This window comes from Balaenoptera physalus, assembly GCF_965194825.1.
Source record: "Balaenoptera physalus genome assembly, chromosome: 19".
Taxonomy (NCBI): domain Eukaryota; kingdom Metazoa; phylum Chordata; class Mammalia; order Artiodactyla; family Balaenopteridae; genus Balaenoptera; species Balaenoptera physalus.
Window position 1 is genome coordinate 17,980,641 of NC_138900.1, and position 22,386 is coordinate 18,003,026.

At 39.4% G+C, this 22,386-nt stretch overlaps 1 protein-coding gene across 7 annotated transcripts in view; it reads left to right on the forward strand.

The window, feature by feature from the left end:
- Positions 1 to 22,386, forward strand: part of LOC309648816 (uncharacterized protein) — a 211,750-nt gene that overhangs the window by 128,469 nt on the left and 60,895 nt on the right. For all 7 annotated transcript variants that reach the window (XR_014256804.1, XR_014256805.1, XR_014256806.1 and 4 more), the window contains one exon: positions 1,683 to 1,739. The gene's annotated coding sequence lies outside the window, so the exon portion shown is untranslated. The remainder of the gene's footprint in view (positions 1 to 1,682; positions 1,740 to 22,386) is intronic.

Here is a 22,386-nt window from a genome sequence, read left to right on the forward strand (position 1 = left end):
TGTACAATTCTATGGCATTTAGTATATTCACAGTGTTGTGCAACCATCTCTTCTACCTAGTTCCCAAACATTTTCATCACCCCAAGAGGAAGCCCCATACCCATTAAGCATCATTACCTATTCCCTCCTTCCCAAAGGTCCTAGCAACCACTAGTCTGCTTTCTTTCTCTATGGATTTACCTATTCTGGAAGTTTCATATAAATGATGATTCCCAGTTGTCTTATCTCTAGCCAGTAGCTCTCCCCTGCGTTCCTGACACCTATATACAACTGCCTACTTGACACCTTCCCTGGCTCTCTAATTGATATAGCAAACTTTGTGTGTCCCGAAACATACCCTTGAGTCACTCCTTATCCTCCCCTGACTTTCCCCAGCTCAGGATATAGCACCACCATTCACTTAGTTCCTCACTCCAAAAAACTAGGAAGTACGCGATTCTTGTTTTCTGCCTTCATTTGTTTCTCCTCCTTACTCCTCTCTTTTTCTGATTCCTCTTCCCACCAGTTTTGTACAGCAAAGCAAGGAGGCTGGTGATGGCAAGAAGGAGGGAGCGATGAGACAAGCCCCTGATCTTGTTTGGCAGATCTTGTTGTATCTGGGAGAATCTGGTGCAGATTATCTAAAGAAGGAAAAGCAGGCAGTTTCTACATCAGAAGCTGCATGGGATAGCTGTGTGCTTGAAGGGGAGGGTCCGGCCACTGCAGTCAGGACTGGGGACAGGCAGTGGTAGCAGTCATGGGGCAGCTCAGGGCTCCTCTCTGGGGAGGGGGTGGGGAGTCCCCGTTACTCCAGCCTCAGGAGGCTCTTTCTGCAAACCGTAAAGCTGGCTCTCCCCACCCATCACTCCTCAGTGGTGTCAGTGTCCAAATTCAGGTTCCTCTGATGGTCTCTGCCACTGTTCTCTGTTTAAGTGGGTATATTTTGGCTTTAGCATGTCATTCTTCATTCTCTCTGTTTCAAATGTGTTACCAGTAAATATAGATAAGGACCAGGCAAATTTTCTTTCTTTTGGAATTTCAAATCAAATATTTAAAATTGTTGTTTCTTCTTCACTTTAAGCCCCAAGTATGTCAGCACATGCTAACCAGCATGGAAGGAGGGAATCTTGCCTTATGTTGCTGGCATTTTTCTGTGATAGATGTGCAAAGATCTGTTAGCAATTAAGGATTGATTTCATTGTCCAAGAGATTTGGGGACGGAAAGTTTGGCACCACAGGATATTTTGGGATCCAGGAAGTGGGACATGTGCATTATGCACATTTCTTTCTCTGCTTTGTAGTAGCTGCTTCTCTATCAGATGAGTTGGGCTTCCTGGAAAGGAAAGATTTGGGGGCATAGAATTGTATAGAGGGCCTAATGAGTGTAGAAGGACTTCGTGTACAGCATTTAAAATACTTAAAAAAGAATAGAAACTTATTTTGAAACTTAATAGTTAGCAATATTATAAGTAAAGTGGGTTGATTTTTTTAAACCTAGAGTAGATTTTATTTAAAACTGAATATTTACCAGCTAATTGGGTAAGCCTAAAGGCTTGAACTTACACGTCTATGAATTTAGGCCTTGCGTTTTTGACACCTTGGATCCTATTCTCCTTCCTTTGCTATTTTTTAACTTACTGCAACAGATGAGGGGCTCTTAAACCATCTGTTACCCTTTCTTTCTTCTTTTTTTAACCATATAGAGTCGCTCAAGGCAAGAAGACCCAGAGCCAGCAAGACTGAAACAAAAAGCAAAGGAGGTAAGCATGGCTTGAGATCATTGGGTTTGACATTTCAAGGCTTGCGCCTATTAATTTTTTATGCCCTGCTACTTGTATATCGTTAATAAAAATCTGACGAAAAACTTTTTAGGATGTATTTGTTGCTTTGGCTTTGATCTTAATGTTTGCAAACTAATACATTAATACATGTGAAGCCTTAAGGAGTTTTTCTAAGAGAATATTTCCATACATTATATTTTCATTTCCATTTTAGGTAGCTGAGCCTCTGTGGGGTTGTTGATGGCGGTGGCATTCGATTTTGGTTGGGAAATGTATCTCTTTGCCTGCTGTTAAATGTCACTTCCTAAGCATGTGAAACCTTGTCATCAATATTTTACCTAAATTCACTTCTGTAAGATCCGCACTTCTAAGAGGTGTTGCCATTTCAAATTCTTCATTTTGGAAAGATATATGAAACTTCATTCAGTTATTTGTAATAGTAAAACTCATCCCAAATCATCTAATCACAGGGTCTAGTTATCAAAATTTCGCTGAGGTTAGGCTAGAGATCAGCTCAGTTGAATGTCATTATCTTTGCTCCCTTTAAGATGCCTGTTCCCTAGTAGTGGCAGCTGTGGCAGCTGTGACTGACTAATAGAGTTACAGTAAACTCGGTTGTCTAGAAACATAAGTCACGCCAGCTAAAACATGTCATTTTGTTACTTATATGTTATGTGTATGTCCCCAAATGCAAAATGTAGTCATGGCATGACAAAATGTTCACCAAAAACTTCTAAAAAATATTTGAGATTTGAGAGTCTAATGAATAATTAGATCACATTTGAAGTTTTACTTTGTAAAAGTAAGTAGATATGAAACTTGAATGATTACTTATTAAAAAACGATTGCTCACCCGATTTTGAATACTTTGCTGTGACACATGGGTGAATAGGCTGTTGAAATGGCTCTTTCAGTTGTGTTTTACTCAAAAGTGACTGTGAAATTCTTTGAATATTTATGATTTATGCTGAGTGTCATACAACCTTCAAAAGTTTTCAGATTTTTATCCTTGTAAGTAATGTTTGAAATGTCTATCATATCCTGATTTCTGTGTGGTTAATTATTCAGATAGATGTTAAGTACCTTTTTCCTAGAGGAGAGGGAATGGAAAAAAGCACACTGTACAGGAAAGCAAAATTAATTCACTGTGGTGATCATTAAAATAACCACCAATCAGAGTGATCATTACAGAAATTTCTTTTACTATTGTTCCAAAAAAGATGAAATCGTTAACGACTATGATTATTTTTTAGATCCACTAGAGGGAGTAGTGCTGTACAGATATATACTTTTAAATGAAAAAGATTTGTTTGTCATTGAGTTAGTAAATAAATTTGTGGTAATAGTATTACCTAAATTCAACAGCCGTGGTATTTTAAATCTTTCTTTTTATTTGCGAATGTTGCTGGGTGGTTGATTTAAACTTTAAACCAGCTTTTCGGTGACAGAGGGGAGTGCTCTATACTTTCACACATTTGTCCTACTTCTTCCTCTCCCTTCTAATGTAATTCCTTAATTTTCTAATTCTGCTTACCGTCCTGAGGCAATTTTGATAAGCAAATAAGCTTTAGCATTAAAAAAAAAGAGGAAGCTTTTGAAATTCTGACTTTCATTTTTTGAGAGATTGTGTGTTTGGTGTGGTAGCCCCACAATAGGAAATAAATGATTGCAATTTCATTTCTACTGCAGCTTTCAAGAACATGTCTCTGTTCTTGGACCTCCTGGTGGTCTCCCTGACCAGTGCTTTGGCTTGGCGGGTAAATGACACCCTCCCAAACAGGAGATTTCGTCTCATCTTCTGTCTTCCATGGAGTGACGATAAGAAGCTTCAAATTTAATGTGTTTCATTGTTCAAAACTTAAAGAATTTAAAGTAATTCATACACAGTGTTTTACAAATGTTAAGAAGTACTGAAGGGCTTGCAATGAGAAGCACAGCACTGGGCTCATCTTCCCTTCTGCTCATGTCACTCCTCAGAACTATCACTTTATAAAATAAAATTTTTATTGAGGTAAAATTTACATACAGTGAAACGCATAGTTGAAAGTCTTCAAATAAATTGGTTTTGATTAATTGGTACAGTTGTGTGACTACCACCACACTCAAGATACAGGTCATTTCTGTCACTCCAGAAAATGCCCTCATGCCCCTTCTTGTCAAAATTAATTCACCATAGTGACTGTTAAAATGACTACTGATTAGAGTGATTCCTATAGAAATTTCTTTTTCTACTGTTTCCAAAAAGGTGAAATAGTTATAAATATGGTTATATTTTAAATCCACTAGAGGGAGTAATGAAGTCCAATTTATCAGTTTTTAAAAAATTTTCTCTCTTATGCTTTTAATATCATTTCTAAGAAATCATTGCCTAACCAAGGTCACTAATATTTACTCCTCTGCTTTTTTCTAAGAGTTTTATAGTTTCAATTTTTACATTTAGGTCTTGATGTATTCTTTTTTTTTTTTTTAAACATTTTACTTTTTTTTTTTTTTTTAATTAATTAATTAATTTATTTATTTTTGGCTGTGTTGGGTCTTCGTTTCTGTGCGAGGGCTTTCTCCAGCTGCGGCAAGCGGGGGCCACTCTTCATCGCGGTGCGCGGGCCTCTCACTGTCGCGGCCTCTCTTGTTGCGGAGCACAGGCTCCAGACGCGCAGGCTCAGTAATTGTGGCTCACGGGCCTAGTTGCTAGGCGGCATGTGGGATCTTCCCAGACCAGGACTCGAACCCGTGTCCCCTGCACTGGCCGGCAGATCCTCAACCGCTGCGCCGCCAGGGAAGCCCGGTCTTGATGTATCCTGAGTTACATTTTGTGTATTGTGTGAAGTAAGTGTCCAAATACATCCTTTTGTGTGTGGCTATCCAGTTGTCCCAGTACCATTTATTGAAAAGACTGTTCTTTCCCCCATTGAATTGTCTTGGTACCCTTGACGAAAATCAGTTGACTGTGAATGTAAAGGCTTATTTCTGGAGTCTCGATTCTCTTCCATTGACCTAAATGTCCATCCTTATGCCAGTACTGCACTGTCTTGATTTATGGTAGCTTTGTCGTAAGTTTTGAAATTGGGATGTATAAGTTCTCCAACTTTCTTTTTCCAGATTATTTTAGCTATTTTGTGTCATTTTTCATTTCCATACGAATTTTAGATCAGCTTGTCAATTTCTGCCAAAAAAAAAAAAAAAAAAAGGCCCGCTGGGATTCTGATAGGGATTATATTGAGATAGATCAGTTGGCAGAAAATTGCCATGTTTACAATACTGAGTCTCCCAATCCATGAAGATGTAATGTCTCTCCATTTGTTTAGATCGTCTTCTTTAATTTCTTTCAATAATGTTTTATAGTTAGTTTCAGAGTATAAGTTTTACACTTCTGTTAAATTTATTTCTAAATATTTTTCTTTTTGATACTATTATGAATGGAACTGCTGTCTTAATTTCATTTCAGATGTTCATTGCTAGCACATAGAAGTAAAATTGATTTTTGTTTGTTGATCATTTTTATTTTTTGTATGTTGATCTTCTATCTTGCAAACTTGCTATACTCACTTATTAGTTGTAGTCCTCTTTTTTTTTTTTTAAAGTGGATTTCATAGGGTTTTCTATATACAAGATTATGTTGCCTGAGAATAAAGATAGTTTATTTCTGCCTTTTCAGTCTGGATGCCTTTTATTTCATTTTCTTGCCTTATTTCCGTGTCCAGAACCTCCGGTAGAATGTTAAGAGTAGACATCCTTGTCTTGTTCTCAATCTTAGGAGGAGAGCATTCAGTCTTTTGGTAGAAAAAGTTTTAATTTTGATGAAGTGCATGTTATCAATATTTTTCTTTTATAGTTAGTGCTTTTTGTGTTCTTAGAAATCTTTTCCTATATTTGTCCTGCACCCCAATTCCAGTGTTGTTTGGGAGTGTTTCCCACACCAACAAGCAATGCTCCTACACCCACTGGTGTCCTACAATCAACTCAATTCTGACACTATCTACCTGGAGATAGGGTCAGAGTGCATAGGTAAAGAACTCAGTCCCACAGGACCACCCTCCACTTGCAAGCCCACAACCAATTGCAAGCCCAGGTTGTTAACCTGTGCTTCTGACTGACCAAACTGCTACAGATTGGAGGTTCCCACAACCCTCTCCTTGGGTGTGATTAATTTGTTAGAGTGGCTCACAGAACTCAGGAAACCCATTTATTCACTAGACTGCTGGTTTGTTACAAAGGATATTAAAGGATGTGAATCAACAGCCAGCTGAAGAGATACACAGGGCAAGGTATTGAACAAAGGAGCTTTATCCTCCTGGAGTTTGGGCCTGCCAAGGTGGCGGGTGGAAGTGTTCTGGTTCCCCAGCTTGGCAGCTCTCCAAACCCCATCCTTTCAGGTTTTAACGGAAGCCGCATTACATAGGCATGATTGATTAAATCCTTGGCCATTGGCGATTGATTCAACCTCCAGCCCCTCTCACTTCCCCAGAGGTTAGGGGGATGGGACTGAAAGTTCCACCCCTCTAATCACATGGTTGGTTCTCCTGGCCACCAGCCTCCATCCTTAGGTGCTTTCCAAAAGCACCTTAATAACATAAAGAGACACCTTTACCTCTCACTACAGGATATTCCAAGGGTTTTAGGAGCTCTGTGTCAGAAACGGGGTGAAGACCAAATATATATTTTTTATTATAAATCAATATCACAGTCTACTTAAGGTTATGAAGATTTTCTCCAATGTTCTCTATAGAAGTTTTGTGGTTTATCGTATAAGTTTATGTCTATGATCCATTTCAAATTAATTTTTGTGTAGTTGTTGATTTCTCCCTTTATTTTTGTCATTTTTGCTTCATGTATTTTGAAGCTCTGTTATTAGGTACATACACATTTAGGATAATTATAGCTTCCTGATGAATTGCTCCTCTATAATTATGAAATATTCCATTTTATCTTTAGTAATACCCTTTGTCTTGAAGTCTGCTTTTCTGACGTTAAAAGTACTTCATTTACATTTAATGCAATTATTGGTGTGGTTTGAGTTTAAGTCTACTGTCTCGTGATTTGTTGTTTTCTTCTTTTGGCCTTCATGCCTGTGATCCTTTTATCCTGCCTTCTTTTGGATTAATTGAATGTTTTCAGATTTTATTTTATTTCTACTATTGACTTTTTAGTTACACCTATTTTTAATATATATTAGTGGCTGTTCTAAGGCTAACAATATGTATCCTTGATGTATTAAAACCTATTAGAATTACATTGTACCATTGTTCACATCTACCACTTCTCATTTCACACCTTATACTTCTCACATCACAATTCATACTTCACACTTCACAAATTAAATAACCTTAAAATTGAATCATTCCATGTATTCACTCTCCCACCTCATCCTTTGTGCTATTGTTATATCTTTTATTTCTCCATAACTTATAAGCCCCAACTTACAGTGCTATTATTTTGCTTTACATAGTCAGTTTTTAAAGTAAATATGGGAAGAAAAACGTCTTGTATGTTTACAAAGTTATTTACCATTTCTAGTTTGTTTGTTCTTTCCTATAGATTCAGGTTTCCATTGGGTATCACTTTCCTTTAGCCTGAAGAACTTCCTTTAGCATTTCTTGTATTAAAAGTCTAATGACAAATTCTTTTAGCTTTCATTTATCTGAAAATAGTTTTCGTCTCATTTTTGGAGGGTATTTTCACTGAATATAGAATTCAGTGTTGACAGCATTTTTCTTCAACACTTTAAAGATGTAATTCCATTGTCAACTGGCCTCCATTATTTCTTATGAGCCATCAGTGAACAGTGTTATATTTTCTCAATCATTTTCTGCTCCTCACCCCCTCCTTCTGGAACTTCAGTTGCATACATTGTTAGACCACTTGATATTATCTCAGAGCTCATTGAGACTTTGTTATTTGGAAAGCCCGAGTGTTGACCAAATCCCTCTAACTTGGGAGGATTCTAAACTCAAATTGTCTCCCTTGCAGTGGGTGAAAGCTGAAATCTCTACTCCTTCAGCTGCTGCTTTTCAGCAGGCTTGTTAGAGTTTCCCTGCATGTTCACAGTTCAGGGTGAGCTAAGCATTTGAGGGGAGTTTATATGCAAATTTGGTGACTCCCCATTCTGTGGTTCCTTTTTTTCCACCTGGCTTTTTCCCTCTGAATTTTCAGCTTCTCTGGCTACTTCAAACTCTAACACTTCAAGCCAACTCAGGCTTTCTGTCTCAGTTCTAGCTGCTCCACCCCATACAGACTAGGGAGTGCCTTTGGGAAAAATTAATAAGAACATTAATCTCACCCAGTACAATTCCCTTATTTCAAGGCTTGAATCCCCTCCTCTTTATGCCTGCTTCAGGTCACTTTCTAGTGCCTTAAAATAGTTTTTCAAACATTTTGTCCAGAGTTTATAATTATTATCTACAGAAGTGGTAGTCTGATACAGTGTAGTCTTTCATAATTTAAACCACAATTTCACAGCAATCATGTTTAACCATTTCTAGTAAAAGGTCTTTTGCTGTTATTTCTGTACTTGAAATACTATGCTTATATCTGAATGTCTCAACTTTAGAATTATCTAGTGGATTTTTGCTGTGTTATATGAAATTTAACTTAATTTACATGTCTTTCACCTCCATACCAATATAGTTCACTTGTACCAATATAGTTACGTCACTGTTTTTAGTTATTTTAGTTGTTACCTATGTAACTTTAGATAACCTTCTTAAACCTATATTTCTTATTCATCAACTCTGGACAATATCTTAATTATCCACATAGTAAAAAGAGAATATCAGCACTTTTAACTTTCCTTCTCCCTCTTTTATTTTTTTGCCTTCCCACCCCCCCTCCCCACTTCTGTATGCTGTGCCTTCATTTTTGCATTGCCAAGCATAATGACATTTAATTTCTATCACATAAACACAATTATGGTTTCTGTGATTTGCCTATGGCTTGATTCAACACTTATGAATGCAACAAATATTTATCGCGGACCTAGCATGAGCTAGCCCCTGTCCTTGGTGCTGGGGAAGCAGCAATGAATACAATAGTAAAGAAAAATCCCTGCCCTTGTGGAACATGCTTTCTAGTGGGGGGGGGGGTGTTGGTGGTGAGGTGGAGACAGAAAATAATCAAGATAAAGAAGTAAAATGTTTAGTATGATCATTGTGTTTAGGAGAAAAATTAAGCTAGGAAAGGGTACAGGGAGTGTGTGTGTGTGTGTTTGTGTACACATGTGCACACACACCTGTGTGTTTTGTAATTTAGATAGAATGGTCAGAAAAGATCTCTCTAAAAGGTGATATTTGAGTAAAGTTCTGAAGGAGGTAAGGGAATAATCCATGTGGATATCTGGGGAAAGACTTCTAGACAGTAAGTACATGTCCATTATAAAAAGTAAATATTGTTTGCCTTAGAGCTAAGAAGGAACTATGTTTCCGTGACAACATTCCTTCCCAGTGATTCCAGGAACCCCACTCTTGTGCCATTCACAGAAGAATGTTCAAAAGAATTTGTTCTTGTACTCGACTAATTGCTCACAGTCACGTCATGTTTTCCTCTACGTTATATTTAGATTATACCTTTCTTGTGTATTTTCTCCACCCCCTTTGCTGGTTACCTTTCTTTATTCTTGGAGATAGAAGAAACATTTTATTCATTATATTACTATAGATTCCAGGTTATTTTCTCCATTACTTAGAATTCATTCAACTCTTTTTTCACATTCACTGACTTCTGCTCACATCTGCTCCAATTTTACAATATTTTGTTATGATTCTATGGTGCAGCTGTTAGTTTTTCTTAGAGTTTTCTAGTTATCTTTTCTTTTTTGGCCTTGCATTCTGTGCATTTTTAATATTCTCAGTTATTATGAAGCCCAGTCACACTCTCTTATGGAATCCCCCCACATCTTTTCCTGGATACCTCCCTTCCAAAACCTGCTGTCTTCCTGCTCCAGGCAGGCTAGTGGCATCTCTGGCTGCTATATAGCTGACATTCTGGTTCCTCCCTGCCCTCCCAGTTCCATGTCTTCTTCTCTATCAGCCAGACCCCTGAATACAGGATTAACTCCTTAAGTGACTTCTTCAGAAGAGGTACATGGGAGGCAAACTCTCTGAGTGTTTGCATGTCTGAAAAGTGCTTTGTTCTGTCCTCAAACTTTATTGATAATTTGGCTGGGTATAGAATTCTAGATCTAAATATCCATCAACAATTTGAAGGTCATGCTCTGTTGTCCTCAAGCGTCTAGTGTTGTTGATGAGAAATCTAATGTGAGTCTGATTCTATTCTTTTTTAATAGCTAACTCTTTTTTCTTTTAGGAGTCTTTTCAAATATTTCTTATTGGTACTCTGAAATTTCACAGTGATGTATTTATGTTGGGTCTTTTACATTCAGCTTGCTGAACCTTTGAGAGATCCTCTTACCTTAAAGGCTGATGTTATGTCCATATGCTCAAGGGCAGCATGAATGCCTGACTGCTGGTTTTTTTACATTTGGATTTGAGTAGGCAGATGGCAGATCATTCAGAATCCAGACCCTTTAATTAATTCCCCTATTTCCAGCCCCCCTGCTCACTCTGTGGTTGTCAAGCTTGACAATTCTGAGTCTAGCATCTCCTATGGCTAGTTTCCTACTCACAGCTACAGGCCTCCCATCTATGTTCAAATCACAGCTTCCTCTGCCCTACCTCCCCAGCTAACTCACATCGTCCATTCCTTTCAACCAAACCTTTGTGGAAATCTCTGGTCCACCAGTGATCCCTCTCGTATTCTCTGCATAGTGTGGGAATGAATCTTTTCTATTCTTCTACCATCATTTCCCTGGGGGCTCAGGAGGAAGAGTGTGTCAGATGTCTTCCATTTACCACCCCTTCCCATCTACTCCTCACCCTCTTCTACCCTGACTTTTGTTCCAGGTGGCTGACCTGTAGAGTTACATTAACCACCTTCCCTGCCCTCTGTGTCTGGTTGGATCCAGCCAATGGGGAGCCCAGCAGAAGATCAGAGGGAGGAAAGGGTGAGGCCATGGTACTTATTCCTTCAGCTCTCTCCCTGTGAGGTTGCCTCGGGCTGGCTGAGCCCCCTACTAACAGCCGCAGCTTTTACCAGGTGGCCCTCTTCACATAGGCCTCTGGCTCCAGACTGTAGTAACCTTGCTTCTTCAGGCAGGTGTGGCAAAGGACCCTGGTCTTTCTGGCCCTAGGGTACCACCTATCCTTTATGGGTTTTCCTACACCCCACCCACATCTTTGTAAATAATCTCTTTATTAAACTCTTGATTGATCCCATTTAAGTATTGTTTTATTTCCAGATGGACTGAGATACAAAGAGAACAAAAATCATATCTGCCTGGTCCACTATATTGGGTCAGGGAATCTTAGATAGTTTTAAAAGCACATAACTTTTTTATGTAGACTGTTTTTATTTATTTATTGCAACCTAATGAAGACTTTTAGGTCCTAATCCTCTGTTACCATTCTGCTTCACTCTTTGTTAGGGATCCTGGAATTTTCCTATAATTTCACAATATTTATTGGTCATAGAGTCCTTTAGAGAGCAGAGTTCTCAGTATGAGATGCCGTAACTAGCACTGAATTGGACTGAATTATCCAGGCATACCCTTGAGTCTGTTTATGTCCTTGAAGGTTTTTAGCTTACAATGTAGGCACCTGCCTCTGGGTGGCGGTGCCTTGTTACTGACCACTGACCAAGCAAGAAGGGTCTTCTCAGATGAATAGTGACAAACCCAACTCTTGAATTGTGTCTCTTTCAGCCACAAGGAGCTCAGGAATCATTTGTGGGCACATCTGCCTCTTCCTCCAGACTGATGTCCCTAATGGCAGGGCCCATTTCCTCGTTAAGTTTGTGTTGCCAACAGCCAGTTCAGAGGCTGCCCATAGCAGGAGTGAGAACATTATTTGTAGAATGTAGGAAGCTGTCCTCGGAGAGCTATAAAACCATAGTCCCAGTTGAACATCTCTTCTACTCACCCCGTCCAGTTTTGCTCCATAAATAAATGACTAGGGGGCTGTGAAACCTCTATGAAGGGTATTCATCTTAGTCCATAGACCCCCGTGTAAAAGAAATGAAGCTTCCTTTTATTACCTTTAAATAAAAATAAATTGAATTCTGAATTCCCACATGGCTGGGTTGAGGGAAATTTGATTCCATTCATCCTGGGGAGTGGGAATAAAGTGTCCTCCTTCCCAGGATCTGGGAAGCTTCCTTGGCACCTGGACAATGGGGGAAGAGACTCATTTTCAGTCTCTCAGTCACCCCAGTGGCCTCATTTCCAAGCTCCCTTGAAGGCAGGTAGCTCTTCAGCTTCTATCATGAGCTTGGTCCTGGGAGCATGGCCAATGCTGGTAGCCTGGGGTTCAACTTCCAGCCTCTGGGGTACACTGAGCTGGTACCTCCCAATGGGGCCTAGCTTTCCCCACTGCTATGGCACCTGCTGACTCAGTCCCTCCCCAGGTGGGCAACTTGTGCTCTGTTTGTGCCCTGCTCCATCCCCCAGATTTAGCCTTTGCCCCTCTTGCTTCTTTTCCCTACTCATAGTCTCCTCAAGGAACTCAGGCTTCTGGAAAACCAAAGCCAGAGAGGTTACTTGCCTGTAAGAAACTCATGGTTATCCTTTAGGACAGAGTATAAGTTCATTTCTCAGTGGACTTCCCCACCACCCGCCTGGGCAGGACTGGTGATTGGCCAGGATGCTCTCGCCAGTCTGTTGTTAAATGTTTTGGACTCACCCCTGCATCTGGGCATTTGTGTTGGAGTGTTTGCCTCTTCCCCCTCTGCAAGCCTGGACTCCTGACTCATAGCCTAGTTGTGATGAAATAAGTGGCAAATGAGTGGTTACTAATACATGTTCATTCCTTTCCTTTTCCCTTCCTGTTCATGATTTTAATTTTTTTCCCTACTGCATTGCAAATTCCTTGTTATGACCTTGTTTGTAGTTCATATCCCTGGCAAGTAGCAAGTAATCAATGTTTGTGGAATCCAACCTGCTTCCTTACCTGGATGCTTGGTCTAAGTCTCCACCACTTTTAAGCTGCCATTTTGTCCTCAATGAGGAACGATCTTCCTCCACTTTGGGTTCTCTGCTTAAAGAAAGGGAAAGAAAAACTTAGGGGGCTGGATCCTTCCTCAGTGGTGGTTTGGGCTGTCACTGTGCGGCCAGGTGGTGTGGAGGCTAAGCCCCCTCTTCCTTCTGCAGAGGATTTCTCCAGGGCCCCAGTGAGTCATCGCCTTAACTGACTGCTTGCTCAAGGAAGCTCACATGCATTTCTCAACCTCTTCTGAACTGTTAGGGGGGCAAATCTGCTAACTTAGAAATGATGATAATTTGGAAGTTCTGAAATTAGTAAAATATAGCCAATGACTTTTAAAATGACTTTTTCTGATAAAATAATACAAAAATAGTATAATTCATTATGGAAAACTTGAAAAATACAGATGTGTATGTTTATATGCATGCACTGTATTTTCTGCCCGCTCAGCATCTTCACCTGGATGTCTAATATGAATCAGTCTGAACCACCCTGTATCCTATGCCTTCTGCAGGCTTGCCCAACTCAGGACTCTATTTTTCCAGTTGCTCAGTCATCCTGCAGTCCAGTCTTTCTCACCCACACATCTAATCCATTAGCAAGTTCTGTTGGTTCTTTCTTCAAAAATCCACTTAAATCCGGGCACTTTTCACAGAAACTCCCCACGCTCCCAACTCTCCTGTTTCAAACCACAACTCTTGTCTGGATCATCAAAGAGCCCCAGAGCTGTCTCCCTCTTATGGCCTGGACCCCCACAGTCTGTTCTCTGAAAGCAACCAGAGGATGCCTGTTTCTAGCATAAGGGAGATGCAGGACTTGATTTACCCTCCTGCCACAACTAGAAAACCCATCAAAATATATGAAACAATTGTTTTAAGTACATAAACTCATACTAAATTTGTACATGTGCATGGATCTGATTATGAACTTTCTATTCTCTTCCACTGGTCTGTGTAATCCTCCATCCTAAAATACTTTTAATTATTGAAACTATATCATACATGTCAATATTTGGTATGGTAAGTCTCACCCCATTACCCTTCTTTTGCAAAATGTTCTTGGCTGAATCGGGTGTGTCTTTTCCCAAATAAATTCTGTAAGAATTGTATTGGAATTGTTTTGTATTTGGAGATTTATCTGAGGATTAGTGGATTTCTTCCAATATTAAATCTACTTATTTGAGCATACAGAAAGTATTACACAGCCTTGATTACTGTAGCTATATAATGTCTTGAAATTGAGTAGACTGATTCATCCCACTATATTCTTGTGTTTAGAATTGTTTCAGCTATTCTGATTTCTTTTCCTTTCCGTATAAATTTTTGGGTAATCTTGTATATATCTACAATATTTAGTCCTCAGTGAGACTTTATGGTTTTTCTCACATAACTCCAGCACATTTGCTGTTGAGTATATTCCTAGATATTTTATTTTGTTCATTGTTGCTGTGAATAGGATTATTTTGATACCATAGTTTAAGTGAATATTGTTATTGCTTTTTGTATATTTATTTTATAACAGACCACTCTGCAAATTTTTTATCAGCTCTAAAAGTTCTTTTCCCTCTATGGTTTCAATTATCTTAAATATGTTAAAGTTTGTTTCATGGCCTATGATATGGTCTATCTTGGTATATGATCCATAGATGCTTGAAAAGAATGTGTGTTTTCCTGTTGTTGGGTGGAATTAGACTCTGTTGATTAGACTCTGTTGATTGATGGTATTGTTGGCTGTATCCTTACTGATTCTCTGTCTAGTTTCTCTATTAATTGTTGAGAGAAAGGTGTTGAGGTCTCCAACTGTAATTGTGAATTCGTCTATTTCTCCTTCTGTTTCTATCAGTTTTTGCTTTATATATTCTGTAGCTCTCTTGTTTAGTGCATACACAATCAAGATTGCTGTGTATTCTAGATGGGTTGTCCCTTTTATCGTTATATAATGAATCTCTCTGTCTCTGGTAGTTTTCTTTGTTCTGAAGTCTACTTTATCTGATATGAATATATCCACTCCTATTTTCTTCTGAGTAATGTTTTGCATGGTATAGTTTTTTCCGTCCTTTTACTTTCAACCTACCTGCCTCATTGCTATAGACAATATTTGTGCCCACCCCCCAATTCATGTATTATAATCTAATCCACAGTGTGTTGGTATTTGGAGATGGAGCCCTTGGGAGGTGATTAGGTCATCATGGCTCTGCCTCATGAATGAGATTAGTGTCCTTATAAAAGAGACCCCAGAGAGGTCCCTTGCCCATTTCCACAGACACCAAATCTATCATGCTTTGATCTTGGACTGCCCAGCCTCCAGAACTGTAAGAAATAAATATTTGTTGTTTATAAGCCACCCCATCTATGGTATTTTGTTATAGCAGCCCAAATGAACTAAGACAATTATTATGTTTGAAGTGAGTTTCTAATAGCATATACAGTTGGGTCATCTTTTTTTAAATTTATTTAAGTATATTACACGTGTATAATGTAGTGATTAGTTGGATCATCTTTATCAGTCTACCCTAACAATCTCTGTCTTTTAATTGGTATATTTAGGCCATTTACAGTAAATGTAATTATTGATATACAGTTGACCCTTGGACAACCTGAGGGGTGGAGTGCTGAACCTCCACACAGTTGAAAATCCACATGTAACTTACAGTTGGCCCTCCGTATTTGCAGTTCTCTGTTTACGGGGCTGTGCATGCGTGGATTCAACCAACACAGGTGGTGTAGTACAATAGTATATACTACTGAAAAAAATCCATGTATAAGTGGACCTATGCAGTACAAACCCATATTGTTCAAGGGTCAACTGTATTAGGGCTTAAGTCTATTTTATTTAATTTTATTTATTTATTTATTTACAGCTTTATTAGAGTATAATTGCCTTACAATATTCTGTTAGTTTCTGATGTATAACAAAGTGAATCAGCTATATGTATACATATATCCCCATATCCCCTCCCTCTTGAGCCTCCCTCCCACCCTCCCTATCCCACCCCTCTAGGTGGTCACAAAACACCAAGCTGATCTCCCTGTGCTACGCAGCTGCTTCCCACTAGCTATCTATTTTACATTTGGTAGTGTATATATGTCAGTGCTACTCTCTCACTTCATCCCAGCTTCCCCTTTTCCCCTCCATGTCCTCAAGTCCATTCTCTACATCTGTGTCTTTATTCCTGTCCTGCCCCTAGGTTCATCAGAACCATTTTTTTTTTCTTAGATTCTGACTTTACTCTGTATGACAGACTCTAGGTCCATCCACCTCACTACAACTAACTCAATTTCGTTTCTTTTTATGACTGAGTAATATTCCATTGTATATATGTGCCACATCTTCTTTATCCATTCATCTGTCAGTGGACACTTAGATTGCTTCCATGTCCTGGCTATTGTAGATAGTGCTGCAATGAACATTGTGATACATGTCTCTTTTTGAATTATGGTTTTCTCAGGGTATATGCCCAGTAGTGGGATTGCTGGGTCATATGGTAGTTCTATTTTTAGTTTTTTAAGGAACCTCCATACTGTTCTCCATGGTGGCTGTATCAATTTACATTCCCACCAACAGTGCAAGAGGATTCCCTTTTCTCCACACCCTCTCCAGCATTTATTGTTTGTAGATTTTCTGATGATGGCCATTGTGATCGGTGTGACTTGATACCTCATTGTGGTTTTGATTTGCATTTCTCTAATGATTAGTGATGCTGAGCATCCTTTTATGTGTTTGTTGGCAATCTGTATATCTGTATATCTTCTTTGGAGAAATGTCTGTTTAGGTCTTCTGCCCATTTTTGGATTGGATTGTTTGTTTTTTTGATATTGAGCTGAATGAGCTGCTTGTATATTTTGGAGATTAATTCTATGTCAGTTGCTTCGTTTGCAAATATCTTCACCCATTCTGAGGGTCGTCTTTTCATCTTGTTTACGGTTTCCTTTGCTGTGCAAAAGCTTCATAAGTTTCATTATGTCCCATTTGTTTATTTTTGTTTTTATTTCCATTTCTCTAGGAGGTGGGTCAAAAAAGATCTTGCTGTGATTTATGTCATGGAGCATTCTGCCTATGTTTTCCTCTAAGAGTTTTATAGTGTCTGGCCTTACATGTAGGTCTTTAATCCATTTTGAGTTTATTTTTGTGTATGGTGTTAGGAAGTGTTCTAATTTCATTCTTTTACATGTAACTGTCCAGTTTTCCCAGCACCACTTATTGAAGAGGCTGTCTTTTCTCCATTGTATATTCTTGCCTCCTTTGTCAAAGATAAGGTGACCATATGTGTGTGGGTTTATCGCTGGGCTTTCTATCCTGTTCCATTGATCTATATTTCTGTTTTTGTGCCAGTACCATATTGTCTTGACTACTGTAGCTTTGTAGTATAGTCTGAAGTCAGGGAGCCTGATTCCTCCAGCTCCATTTTTCTTTCTCAAGATTGCTTTGGCTATTTGGGGTCTTTTGTGCTTCCATACAGATTGTAAAAATTTTTTGTTCAAGTTCTGTGAAAAATGGCATTGATAGTTTGATAGGGATTGCATTGAATCTGTAGATTGCTTTGGGTAGTATAGTCATTTTCACAATGTTGATTCTTCCAATCCAAGAGCATGGTATATCTCTCCATCAGTATGTATCGTCTTTACTTTCTTTCTTCAGTGTCTTACAGTTTTCTGTATCCAGGTCTTTTGTCTCCTTAGGTAGGTTTATTCTTAGGTATTTTATTCTTTTTGTTGCAGTGGTAAATGGGAGTGTTTCCTTAGTTCCTCTTTCAGATTTTTTATCATTAGTGTATAGGAATGCATGAGATTTCTGTGCATTAATTTTGTATCCTGCTACTTTGCCAATTTCATTGATTAGCTCTAGTAGTTTTCTGGTAGCATCTTTAGGATTCTCTATGTATAGTATCATGTCATCTGCAAACAGTGACAGCTTTACTTCTTCTTTTCCGATTTGGATTCCTTTTATTTCTTTTTCTTCTCTGATTGCCGTGGCTAGAACTTCCAAAACTATGTTGAATAATAGTGGCGAGAGTGGACGTCCTTGTCTTGTTCCTGATGTTTGAGGAAATGCTTTCAGTTTTTCACCTTTGAGAATGATGTTGTCTGTGGGTTTGTCATATATGGCCTTTATTATGTTGACGTAGGTTCCCTCTATGCCCACTTTCTGGAAAGTTTTTATCATAAATGGGTGTTGAATTTTGTCAAAAGCTTTTTCTACATCTATTGAGATTATCATATGGTTTTTTATCCTTCAGTTTGTTAATATGGTGTATCACATTGATTGATTTGCATATATTGAAGAATTCTTGCATTCCTGGGATAAACCCCACTTGATCATGGTGTATGATCCTTTTAATGTGCTGCTGGATTCTGTTTGCTAGTATTTTGTTGAGGATTTTGGCATCTATATTTATCAGTGACAATGGCCTGTAGTTTTCTTTTTTTGTGACATCTTTGTCTGGTTTGGTATTAGGGTGATGGTGGCCTCATAGAATGAGTTTTGGAGTGTTCCTCCTTCTGCTGTATTTTGGAAGAGTTTGAGAAGGATAGGTGTTAGCTCTTCTCTAAATGTTTTATAGAATTCACCTGTGAAGCCATCTGGTCCAGGGCTTTTGTTTGTTGGAAGATTTTTAATCATAGTTTCAATTTCAGTGCTTGTGATTGGTCTGTTCATATTTTCTACTTCTTCCTGGTTCAGTCTTGGGAGGTTGTACTTTTCTAAGAATTTGTCCATTTCTTCCAGGTTGTCCATTTTATTGGCATATAGTTGCTTGTAGTTGTCTCTCATGATCCTTTGTATTTCTGCACTGTCAGTTGTTACTTCTCCTTTTTCCTTTCTAATTCTGTTGATTTGAGTCTTCTCCCTTTTTTTTCTTGATTTATCAATCAAGAATGATTTATCAATTTTGTTTATCTTCTCAAAAAACCACCTTTTAGTTTTATTGATCTTTGTTATTGTTTCCTTCATTTCTTTTTCATTTAGTTCTGATCTGATCTTTATGATTTCTTTCCTTCTGCTAACTTTGGGGGGTTTTTTTGTTCATCTTTCTCTAATTGCTTTAGGTGTAAGGCCAGGTTGTTTATTTGAGATTTTTCTTGTTTCTTGAGGTAGGATTGTATTGCTATAAACTTCCCTCTTAGAACTGCTTTTGTTGCATCCCATAGGTTTTGGGTTGTCGTGTTTTCATTGTCATTTGTTTCCAGGTATTTTTTGACTTCCTCTTTGATTTCTTCAATGATCTCTTGGTTATTTAGTAGCATATTGTTTAGCCTCTGTGTGTTTGTATTTTTTACGTCTTTTTCCCTGTAATTGATATCTAGTCTCATATGTTGTGGTTGGAAAAGATGCTTGATACGATTCCATTTTCTTAAATTTACCAAGGCTTGATTTGTGATCCAAGATATGATCTAGCCTGGAGAATGTTCCATATGCACTTGAGAAGAAAGTGTATTCTGTTGTTTTTGGATGGAATGTCCTATAAATATCAATTCAGTCCATCTGGTCTAATGTGTCATTTAAAGCTTGTGTTTCCTTATTTATTTTCATTTTGGATGATCTGTCCATTGGTGTAAGTGGGGTGTTAAAGTCCCCCCACTATTATTGTGTTACTCTCGATTTCCCCTTTTATGGCTGTTAGCATTTGCCTTATCTACTGAAGTGCTCCTATGTTGGGTGCATAAATATTTACAATTGTTCTATCTTCTTCTTGGATTGATCCCTTGATCATTATGTATTGTCCTTTTTTGTGTCTTGTAACATTCTTTATTTTAAAGTCTATTTTATCTGATATGAGTATTGATACTCCAGCTTTCTTTTGATTTCCATTTGCGTGGTATATCTTTTCCCATCCCCTCACTTTCAGTCTGTATGTGTCCCTAGGTCTGAAGTGGGTCTCTTGTAGACAGCATATATACAGGTCTTGTTTTTGTGTCCATTCAGCCGGTTTGTGTCTTTTGGTTGGAGCATTTACCCATTTACATTTAAGGTAATTATCGATATGTATGTTCCTATTACCATTTTCTTAATTGTTTTGAGTTTGTTTTTATAGGTCTTTTCATTCTCTTGTGGTTCCCGCCTAGAGAAGTTCCTTTAGCATTTGTTGTAGAGCTGGTTTGGTGGTGCTGAATTCTCTTAGCTTTTGCTTGTCTGTAAAGGTTTTAATTTCTCCATTGAATCGGAATGAGATCCTTGCTGGGTAGAGTAATCTTGGTTGTAGGTTTTTCCCTTTCATTACTTTAATTATGTTCTGCCACTCCCTTCTGGCTTACAGAGTTTCTGCTGTAAGATCAGCTGTTAACATGCAGGGATTCCCTTGTATGTTATTTGTTGCTTTTCCCTTGATGCTTTTAATATTTTTCCTTTGTATTTAATTTTTGATAGTTTGATTAATATGTGTCTTGGCGTGTTTCTCCTTGTATTTATCCTATATGGGACTCTTCGCGCTTCCTGGACTTGATTGACTATTTCCTTTCCCATGTTAGGGAAGTTTTCGACTATAATCTCTTCAAATATTTTCTCAGACCCTTTCTTTTTCTCTTCTTCTTTTTGGACCCCTATAATTCGAATGTTGGTGCATTTAATGTTGTCCCAGAGGTCTCTGAGACTGTCCTCAATACTTTTCATTCTTTTTTCTTTATTCTGCTCTGCGACAGTTATTTCCACTATTCTGTCTTCCAGTTCACTTATCCATTCTTCTGCCTCAGTTATTCTGCTATTGATTACTTCTAGAGTATTTTTAATTTCATTTATTGTGTTGTTCATCATTGTTTGTTTGCTCTTTAGTTCTTCTGGGTTCTTGTTAAACGTTTCTTGTACTTTCTCCATTCTATTTCCGAGATTTTAGATCATCTTTACTATAATTACTCTGAATTCTTTTTCAGGTAGACTTCCTATTTCCCCTTCATCTGTTTGGTCTGGTGGGTTTTTACCTTGCTCCTTCATCTGCTGCATATTTCTCTGTCTTCTCACTTTGTTTAACTTACTGTGTTTGGGGTCTTCTTTTCACAGGCTGAAGTTTCATAGTTCCTTTTATTTCTGGTGTTTGCCCCCACTGGGCGAGGTTGGTTCAGTGGCTTGTGTAGGCTTCCTGGTGGGGGGGACTGGTGCCTGTCTTCTGGTGGGTGGGGCTGGATCTTGTCCCTCTGGTGGGCAGGGCTGCGTCTGGTGGTGTGTTTTGGGGGTGTTTGAACTTAGTATGACTTTAGGCTGCCTCTCTGCTAGTGGGTGGGGTTGTGTTCTTGTCTTGCTAGTTGTTTGTCATGGGGTATCCAGCACTGGAGCTTGCTGGCCATTGGGTGGAGCTGGGTCTTAGTGTTGAGATGGAGATCTCTGGGAGAGCTCTCGCCGATTAATATTACATGGGGCCGGGAGGTCTCTGGTGGTCCAATGTCCTGGACTCGGCTCTCCTGCCTCGGATGCTTGGGCCCAACACCCGGCTGGAGCACCAAGACCCTGCCAGCTGCACAGCACAGAAGAAAAGGAAGGAAAGAAAAAAAAAATGAACAGACAGAACCCCAAAACAAATGGTAAAAGCAAAACTAAACAGACAAAAATCACACAGGAAACATACACACACACACACACACACTCATAAAAAGAAAAAAAATAATGAAGAGAGCAACCAAACCAATAAACAAACCCACCAATGAAAACAAGCACTATAAACTAAACTAAGATAAACATAAAACCAAAAACAAATCAAACGCAGAAAGCAAACCCCAAGTCTATTGTTGCTCCCAAAGTCCACCACCTCAATTTTGGGAATATTCATTGTCTATTCAGGTATTCCACAGATGCAGGGTTTATCAAGCCAATTGTGGGGATTTAATCTGCTGCTCCTGAGGCTGCACAGAGAAATTTCCCTTTCTCTTCTTTGTTCGCACAGCTCCTGGGTTTCAGCTTTGGTTTTGGTCCCGCCTCTGCATGTAGGCCGCTCTCAGGTGTCTGTTCCCTGCCCAGACAGGAGGGGGTTAAAGCAGCGGCTGATTAGGACTCTCTTGCTCACTCAGGCTGGGGAGAGGGAGGGGTATGGTAGTCATAATTGGAATGAGGGGCTTGCCTGCAGTGGCAGAGGCCAACGTGACGTTGCAATAGCCTGAGGCATGCCATGTGTTCTCCTGGGGAAGTTGGCCCTGGATCACGGGACCCTGGCAGTGGCGTCCTGCACAGGCTCCCAGGGGGGTGTGCATAGTGACCTGAGCTTGCACACAGGATTCTTGGTGGCAGCGGCAGCAGCAGTAGCAGTGTGCCTGCCTCTGTGGTCCGAGATGATAGCCTCTGCTCGTGCCCATCTCTGGAGCTCGCTTAGGCGGGGCTCTGCTGCCTGTGGGCACATGGAGCAGAAAGCCCCTCTCCTCGCGCTCCCTGAAACAATGGTCTCTTGCCTCTCTGGCAGGTCCAGACTTTTTCCTGCACTCCCTCCTGGCTAGCTGTGGAACACTAGCGTCCTTCAGGCTGTCTTCATGCAGCCAACCCCAGTCCTCTCCCTGGGGTCTGACCTCCGAAGCCCAAGCCTCAGCTCCCAGCCACCACCCGTCCCGGTGGGTGAGTAGACAAGCGTCTCAGGCTGGTGAGTGCTGGTTGGCACTGATCTCTATGTGGGAATCTCTCTGCTTTGC